Raw genomic sequence first — 10,044 nt, forward strand, 5'->3', positions numbered from 1 at the left:
CAGGGCACTACCCAGAGCTTTGCCCCCAGGAAGGGGTGAGGAGAGCTGGCCTAAGGAGCCGCTCTCTACAGTAGTGCCATCACAGCTGAAGGTCACAGGCCAAGGAGGCTGCAACCTTCCATTCACCCTCACACTTGAAATCAACAACTGCATCTCTGAGACCCATGGGTTTGCGGTGAGAGGTGCTGTGCTCACTCTGACAGCTTCGCAGGGGGCCAGAAGGAAGAGGGATTTCTGCATGAATAAAAACCTTCCCTTCAAATCCATATCTCTTTTTGTGCTGGCAGGGGCCACTTAGCTACTTATACAGAAACTGCCCGCTCCTGCACTCCCTTCTCTCCTCCGTGCCCCTCTCTGCTGGGAATGTACTTTGCCAGAAACAGCGACTGACTTCCCTGACCATACAGGAAGCATCACGCTAAAAAAAGAAAGCGGATCGTGTGAACAGAGCTAAACTTCCCACAAGGTGTAATTTTTCTCCCTTTGTAACTTTTAAATGCAAATACATCATGACAAAAAGATACAGAGGAGCTATAAGAGAGCAGGGGAAAGAGCCCTTGGGACCTGTCTGCTTTGCATTTGGATATCCCGAGCCTAGAGAGACATTTATGCTAAAGGTTATTTCAAAGTAGCTCAAAAGAGAGGCTTATTCTTACTTCAGGATTTTTGTTAATCAGCTGTGATGCACCTCAAATAATTCACCTCCCTGGCCTTTATCTGACATAAGTCCGTGTTTTTCCAAGCCGCCGCGCTGGAGGAAGGAACCTTCCTATTTTGGTCAAAGTGTATGTTCTGGTAATAGCAGGGAGAATAAAAGCAAAAGCACAACGCGCAGGCACAGCAATGCTCATGCCACTGCTTGGCAACCCGCAGGGACTCTGCCGGAGCCAGACAGCCTCCCAGGAACACTGGGACAGGATTTGCCATGGATGAGGGCTATGGGGAGGGATTCCTTGGCCCGAGCCTGCTCTTTCGAGTGGCTTGTGGCAGCGCCGCAAGAACATGCAAAGAGCAAGAGGGTTTTTTTAATGATTAAGCATTTGTTCATTTGGACCATACAACTTTTTCTGGGTAGCTTCAGCAATCTTGAACCAGTATAATAAAATGGTTCAAGATTCTGGTTCCTGATCATAAGGAAATCATGCTGTGAAGCAAACTCCTTTTTATTGCCTTAAGACGATGAATGGATAAAATATTATTTACAGGCCCTGCTGTAGGGATACTTCCCTGGGTTTCCTCTCCCCTCACCCACAGCAAGATGCCAGAAAGAAGGAGAGTTTGCTGTGAAGCATATTTTTTTTTGGCATCCCCAGCTAAGACAGGAAACCTGTGGTTACATTAACTCTTTGGATTTGGGGGGGCAATATACTTTCTCCTCATTTCACCAGTTACCCTGGAGCTGCAGAGTGTCTCTCCATAGATGGCCCTCTATGCAATGATTTTGAAGTGTTTTGCAAGTGGCAGATGCCACCAGCATTAGGTGACAATGAGAGGAATAGCCTCATTACAAAGGAGGAGAAACAAGGACAAAAATATCAAATAACCTACAGAAAACGATGCTACATCCACAGCACTGGCAAGAGCAGGGTTCATCTCAAGCCTCTTGTCCTGTGGGCATTTGCAGGTTTGTGGCCACGCTGCTGTCCTGGCTCCTCGGGGTGTGCTTGGCATGAAGCAGCACGCAATGCTTGAGCTGGTGGATCTAATGACTCATCCGTGGGCTTGCTAAGCAAAAATCATTATCTGTGATAAGTCTGAACACAGACCATAGCTTCCTGCTGTACGCGATAGATACAGAAATGTAAGAGGCTATAACAAATTGCAACCACGGTAGAGGAAAATTTTGTTGTATATTATGGCCTGGTGAGCAACCTTTTCTTCTTCTGTGGATGTTTCAGTCTCTGTGTTTCAAGGCAGGGCTGGGTGCTACTGCAAACTGCACTTCCTAGCTGTCCACTTGCATTGTAATTGTGTCAAAGCTGCCCAGAGAAAGCAGAATTGCAGCTGAGATACAGCTAAGCAAGATTAAACTGCTCTTTTTGTTTGCACTGTTTATCTTCTCCCTTGCCAGTGCACTTCCCCACATTCCTCTGGTGCACTTTAGAACAAGTAAGCCTTTTGAAAGGATTCTCCTAGCACACAGAGAAACCACCTCAGGCAGTCGTCAAAAAGCCAGGCTCAATTTAAGTGAGGCATACTGGCAAGAAAGAACAAAGGTGAAGCTTTTTGCCTTGAAAAAGTGTGAAGCCGACTGTTGCAGTCTGCTGTGGAGGAGATTTTATTTAGAAACACACAGATACAGTCAAGTAAAATACCATAGAAGACGTTCAAACTCTACTGGCAGCACATCTCTTTCTCACTAACATTAGGGCACAAAAGGTTTGAGGCTTAAATCGGACAAGAATAATATGAGAAAACTTATCTACTGCTTTTCTGCCTTTCCGTTGGGTTCACACAACAGTGTCTTCATCACTCCTCTTGGCATCAATTCCCCTCCCCATAACACAGGCCTTATACTTCCCCCATGCTTTGGCCCTTTGGAATGCTTTCATAAGAAGTGCTGTAGGTCTCTCATATTTAAAGAGGAAGATTGATTTTAGAGGTATAAAAAATACATTGAGCTGGAAAAAGCTTACAGTTGAGCTGGAAAAAAAATACTTCTAAGGTATCATTATTTTGCCACGATAGGATGCTGCAGAGACTTACTTATTAATGTTTGATTTACCACAGCGTGACTTCGGTGGTGGAAAATGAGCAATGTGCAAGTGTGTCAACACAAGGCACCGAGAGAGCAGCAAATGTTTTCATGCATTGATCTGTCTGACGATTTGAAGAATCAGTAAGTTCTGCCTTTAAAATAATATAGAGGAGTATCGGAGGCTTCAATGTGAAGATGCTAATCTTTTCTGAGTTGAGATTTTTGTTCTCATTAACTCAACCTTCATAGTTTCCTTTGGTGAAAAAAGTTTCCGGTTTGATGACGACGATGCCCGGACTGGACACCTGGCCAGGAAGGCAGGTGACAGCAGTGGAAACCCAGCTACAGTTACACTAGGAACTGCCTTCAGTGGTACCTGGGCTTACAAAGACCCTATAAGGAAATTATGGTCCTGTGTGCTAAACCTGTTTGGAAATAAGTGTATGGAAAATAAACAGCTTTGGTTGTGACAGGTTTGATTGGGAATACTTCCCCTTTCAACAGCTATTCAAATGCCAATCTATTTTTAGCATTCCAAATATTTTTACAGCACAGTTTTGGCATGCGTTTTCATACCATAATTTGGAAGGACTAAGTTAAGGTTTTGCTTTTACTTTTTGAAGTGAAACCAGAGGCATAATGCAATTCCCTCTTCAGCCAAAAGCCTGCCAATGAGTGTGATTTGCCTTGTAGCGGGATAGAGAGCAAACATAAATTAGAATCTAACACCTGAAATTCAGTAGGCAACACCTTTCGTTAGTGTAAATGAGCAGAGCTGCGGTGTCGGTGAAGCCTGGCTGATTTCTATCTGCGGGACTCTGGCCCTTTGTATGTGCAACTCACACCAGCCATGGATGGTGGGTCCCAAAAGAGTCTCATTTTCTGCTCCTGGATAGAGTCTTTCCCCTGGCTGCCCCATGAGGCTCAGTGGATACATCTCCCAGACCCAGAGCTAACCCATCAGGGATGTGTTTTCCCCTTCCGTGTGACCCTGTTCCTAGCAGGTCACCTCGGCATGAAAAATCGCTTGTCTCTGCAGGTCTGTGCAGGGCCAGATCCTAATTTTGGCTCCCTACAATTACCCCTGCTCTATTTAGTGACGTAGGCCTTAATGTTGAAATGTTCACTGGTGCCAAAGGTCCTTGGAAGACAAACTCCTGCTTTCAAATGTCACTGCAGAGCCTGCCTGGAAGCTCAGGGGATGAAGGCTCCTCAAGGATTCAGGCACTCCTGAAGATGAGTGGGAAGGTGGGAACCAAAAGTGCCAATTTCTGATCCCATCACGTCCTGCCCACATTGCCGTTGCTCATGCTCCCCTACTCTGTTGAATGGGTACACTATCATTTTGGGGTTTTTTTTGTCTTTTTTTTTAGTTCACCAGGATACAACATGAAACAGAAGCGATTTGGGTTGTGAGCTGTCAGTGGGCTGCCCATCAGTCATGGTGGATGTGTTGTGCCTTGGTCACTGTCAGTTGATGCTGCAGGAGCAATTGTGATGGCTTATTTGTGCTGTATCACAGCACCTCACCCCAAAATGGGAGACTGTTCTGTTGTTGACAAGTTCGGCGAGCCACAGTGATTCGATGGTGACTCTTACGCTTGGGCGTGAGATTGAATTAATCTTGCTATGGTAGTGGGGTTTGCAGTACCTAAGTGTTGCCGAGCAGTGGAAAAACTGGCAGATGTCAGAGCAGAAAAGGGCTTTTCTACAAAGGATAAATCATTAGCAGTGTTATAGCGTATTGGTAAATAGACTAAGAAGCTGAAGCAAAGGTAAGATACTGCTGTACAACCGGAGGTGTTCAGGAAACCACTGTGTGCTCTAGCTTTGTGTAAATAGCTGCCTTGTTTTGACCCAGAGGTGGTTAATCCTCAGCTGCAGATGAGCCACTTTGTTTGTAATAGGCAAAGGCAGCCTGCAAAGGGCTTTGGTTAGATGCAGAAATCATATTGTCAACAAGAATAATATTTGATTACTAAGAGCTGGAGTTCTGGCCAGGAACAACACATTTTCAAGTTTACGCCCTTATGATCAGAAGGATTATCTATTGATAATCCAGTTTTTAGGAAGAGTAACTGGAAAAGCAGCCCGTGAGCAGCTGAGTCTGCGTTCTGCTGGGTGCCGTTGGTGAAAAGATGTATTATCACTGTCCTCAGCACTTAATCATGGAGTGGAATACACAAAAATAGCCAGGAAAGTTGCAGGCTGGGCTGAATGGGTTGAAAGGTTGTGGGAACATGTTCTGGCACACCCTCATGCTGTGGTGAGACACACGGTGAGGGCGAAGGGGAGGGAGCATTTTGGCGGGCCCAGGCAAAGGGGAATATACTCTTGTTTCCATATAAACCGTCTTCTTTCTTTCTCTCTTTCACTCAGCATCATTTTGCTTCCTGGAGCAGAAATAATTTCCATTACTCATTTAGTGTAACACTTTTCTAATGCATATAATGTGGAAATGTCTCAGCTGCGAATCTGTGGTTCTGCTCAAACACTGGGAAAAAGCTTTAGTATATTACACAATAAAGTATTTGTAAACACAGATGACTTGAGTTTAAGGGGAACTTTGGTCAGCTGAAAAATAAACCACTACAGCATTACAACATGACAACAAATGAGCCAGGCAGGAAACGTGCCTGTGGCTCTTAGTAAAACCACCATCAACTCAAGAAAAAAACAAGTCCCATTGCTGGAGCAGGTAGGAGGGCAGGTACTCTGAGGAAATTAGGATAAAGAGCCACTTGGTTGGCCACCTGTGATATATATTAAGAAAAGGCCCATAAAAAACAGTCATTGTGCCACAGTTAATATCAAGTTAGCAGCGTTGCTGCCAGATCAACCAAGGCATGAATACTAATGCTGCCCTCAGCTGCCACAGAAATTGTCTCTTTGCATAAGACCACCGAAGACCTTTTGTCCTTAACTCACTTGTGCTGGGACTAAGCCAGGAGCTCCAGCTGCATCTGCAATCAGACAAGCTCTGCTCAGCAGCATTGAGCTCGCAGCATTATACTTAAAACTCACTCTTCTCCACCTTCCAGGCAGAAAAAGAAAGCTGCACACACGTTCTTTGATAGGGGAGGCCCCAACGTGGTGTCCCTGCTGGGTGCACAGCAAGCAGACAAAAGCGCAGCCAGAACGTGCTTTTCTGAGCACTTCGGCTGTGTGAGCGCAGTGGGGGACCCACAGGCCCTCCCTGAGGGGCCGCAGGGCAGCGATGGGGACAGAAGGCGGTGGGGGACAGCACTTGCAATGCGGGTCTGTGCTGACACCGGTGGAGGCACAGGGGTGCAGGCACAGCCTGAGAGACCCACTGGGGCCAGGGATTCAGTGACTGCGGGAAATACCCCCCGTTACCGTGGGCCTGCCTGCGGTGGGAAAGCGGAGCAGCACAATTTTGTACAAATGCGGAAGCAAGGGGAAGTCTTTCTCACTCGACAGGAAGGCAAGGGCTCTGCCACCAAGCAGCAGCAGCAACAGTTCCTTCAGCCTTGGACGGGCAGCAGCACATCAACAGCCAAACCACAGGTTGTGTTACTCACTGCAGGAGCCATCCTCAATGTCGCTTTTCACTGCCTGGTATGGCTGGGGGTGCAGAGACAAGAAAATTAAGAAATTAATTTTCATGTGGAAAAGTTTTCCTGCTGCCTTCGTGCTTGAGGGTATCCTTCGTAGAATCATAGAATGGTTTGGGTTGGGAGGGACCTTAAAGATCATCTAGTTCCAACCCCCCCTGCCACAGGCAGGGACACCTTTCCACTAGACCAGGTTGCTCAAAGCCCCATCCAACCTGGCCTTGAACACTGCCAGGGAGGAGGCACCCACAGCTTCTCTGGGCAACCTGTTCTGGTGTATCACTACCCTCACAGTAAAGAATTTCTTCCTAATATCTAATCTAAATCTACCCTCTTTCAGTTTGAAACCATTCCCCCTCGTCTTGTCACTATATGCCCTTGTAAAAAGCCCCTCTCCAGCTTTCCTGTAGGCCCCCTTCAGATACTGGAAGGCTGCTATAAGGTCTCTCCGGAGCCTTCTCTTCTCCAGGCTCTCCCCAACTCTCTCAGCCTGTCTTCATAGGAGAGGTGCTCCAGCCCCCTGATCATCTTCGTGGCCCTCCTCTGGACTCATTCCTTGGTTTTATGTAATACCACTCACCCAGCAGTCGCGCATCACTTTCTCGAAGGATCGCCTACGTGGTGGAGTTACTGCAGAGCTGTTACTTCAGAACAGCCATTTCTGAACAACCCTGTGCAAAACCAGGCTCATTCTGAAACAAGAAAACCTTATTCTGGTTGATCTGAATACTCTATCAAAACTGACTCCTTTCCAAGAGTGGATTAGGTTAAATCAGACCAGGTGGTAGAAAAGTGCCCACACACAGAAGGATCAAGAACAGCCTTCAAACTCACACCCTCTCTTGATTGGGGTGAACTGGCATGCGTGGACAACTGTCCCATTGCACAGAGGGAAAAAAACAGAGTATATAGATAGGAGTCTGATATGAAGGTGTAGCATAGGCCTCCCAAGTCCTACTCTTTCTCCTAAGTGTGTAACAAGTCTGTGAAGTTTAGTTTCTCCTGTCTGTTGCATCTCTTATGCAATGTACTTTGTTGTTTTAGTTTTATTCTTATGCTGATTATTTTTCCCCTGCTTACTTCTGCAGTCGTCAGCTTTCTCTTTTATCTCTCCAGTCCTGCTTCTTAAAACAATTGCATGTGTACAAACACCTGATTCCTCATGACGCAACACTTCCAATTTTCACATAACCACCTTGCTGTCAACTACCTGCAGCAAAGCAGTCTGTTCAAGCAAATCAGGGCACACTGCATTTATGTCAGTTACGTAAATGTTGTAACTGTCTTTTTCATGTAATCCTTGTTGTTTACGTGTTGTTTTCAAGAATCCAATGGATCACTTGATCTCCCAGTATACACACTGTCACGTCCTCTGTCAGTAAATCCATGAAAATTAGCAGAACAAAAATAATGGTGGCACTGAATAATTCAGTAATACACTCTGACAATATCTGCTAAACTCCTGTCAACACAGCCTACTTTGCTGTCGCTGCAGCATACAGTGTAACTGGCTTTACAGTCCTATGGACTATTATTAGCCTGGGTTTTGGATGCTTAACACCTTTTGCAAGAACAGGAATAGAACAATAAACTGAGATTTTATCATAACAATGCTAAAACCAGAAGGATAAAACCCCAACCAAACAAGAGTATACTGATATTTTGTTACTCTTATAGGTAAGTTGATGTAAGAATGATGGGCTCTACTCAGTCAGCTTAGTCTTTGCTGCTTGGATTTGTGTGTCCATCTCCTCCTCTGCCATGCTCACAACATGATGTGAGAGCACGCTTATGAGGCAATCAGAGAGTTAGGTAATTTATAAGCCAAAAAAAAAAATCCAGGCATGGTACAGAAGTGGACAGTTGAAGATACTGTACCTAATGATTCAGCCATTCTTCTTTAGACAAGAGGGGAGAAGTAAATCATAAAGCTGAATCCTTGAGGTAAAGGAGAGACACAGCTGCTTTGTGTTAATACGAGTGGAGCTACTACTGTGACATCTTAGTGTGAAGGAATGAAGCACTTCCTTAGCTGAGTCAGGAACTGAGACAAATTTTTGGTTTTCTTTGTAGTTAGCTTCCCCAAGGGATTCTTAAGTCAGTGCTGTTGCCAGAAGAAATGCTTGCCAAGGCTTGCTGACCATGCATCTGTGCAGATCCTGGGAGTGCCTCTTCAGTTTTGCCAAGCCGGGTTAGCTCAAGTCACTGTCAAACTGCTATTAAACTAAACTGGTCAACCGATCATAGCTGAGCAGTGAGAGGCATAACTTCCAACAAAGCAGTAGTAACAACTCTTGGAAATAGTACCATCATAAACTGCTGTGGTCATTCCCAAATGCCACTTGGCAATTAGAGGGTAAACACTGAGGCCAGAGACAAGACATCGGTAAGCAGTACAATCTGCATGGAAAAACCTGCAAGATACATAAGGTGGGATTTACAGATATACATAGGATTTGGGAATAGTATCTCAAAAGGCTTAATTTGATTATAAAACATGGAGTACAGTTTCTGTAAATCCTTTAGAAGGAAAGCTAATTCAGAGGTATTGCTTGCTGGCTTAAAACAAGAGCTCAGTTCTTTGAATGCTTAGTTCAGCAAGCATCTAAGGTAAAGACAGCACTGGTTACCTTAAACCACTTGACATACACTTTATTTCAGGAATTCTTCTATGCTTTTGCAATTAAGGTCAAGGCAGTTGGACATAGAAGAATGTAAGTTACAGTTAATTCTCCTAGGCTCTGAACCAGGTTGACATCAGTTTAAGATTAATTATGCCTGGTGGTCCATAAAACAAGTTGTTTCACTAAACAAGTACTATTTGAAAGGAGAAAATCTCGCATCCCCACACAATATTATTCATCCAAATGGTATCTCATTAGTGTCAATCATCTCTAGGTAGCCATTTACAAGATATGAGAGATAGATAACAGTTTGGCTGCAGAACATTTCTGGAGGAGGAAAATATTGTGAAAGAAGTAGAGGAATATGAAATCCTATCGTTGAAATGTCTGACAACTCTCATGTACTTCAATAGGGTCCACATCTCTTTATTCTGCAACCTGTTATTTACAAACTGCATGGAAGAATCCTGCATGAAAAACTGGCTGTAGCCAAGGCAGCTTGTACCCTACACAGTTGCTCTAATAATTAAAATTAAGAGAAAATTCAATACCAAACCTACTTATTTTAGGTTACATTTCTACTACTTCCATCTATCTCAATATCCAGAAGTAGGTTAAAATTAAACTAACAGATTTTTTATATTCCTGTTTGGCCCAAGATACTAGATCTATTCAGATAACCACTTTTTAAAAATCCTTTTTTTTTTTAAACAAGAACTATAAAAAAATGCCTGAAGCACTACATTACCTTTCCACTTTCCTAATGCATCTCCTCAAAGCTCATGGGATGATGTCCTGTAATCAGTAAACAGGAGAAAGTTGTTCTGGCCCCTATACGTACCTGAGTGCTCCTGCTAAAAGATGCAACTTGATGATGACTGCTTTTCTTGTTTTAAAAAAGCACCCTACACATTTACTTTTGCTTTGTAGCAGTAAGAGACGTTTCACAAAAGCCAGTTTCTTTCAAGTCATTTATTTCCTGGCAAAATACAATCTACAACATAAAATACAAACCAGCATGTTTTCCTCTAATCCTTTTCGGCTACTGTACTATTCAATGCTACTGTAAAGTAGGTGTGAAAATTTCAGATGGAAAACGTGAGTTAGTTGGATCGCATCCCCTTCAAATACCTCAGTTCTTTTGCAG

The sequence above is a fragment of the Nyctibius grandis genome, chromosome 1, assembly GCF_013368605.1.
Source record: "Nyctibius grandis isolate bNycGra1 chromosome 1, bNycGra1.pri, whole genome shotgun sequence".
Lineage (NCBI taxonomy): Eukaryota > Metazoa > Chordata > Aves > Nyctibiiformes > Nyctibiidae > Nyctibius > Nyctibius grandis.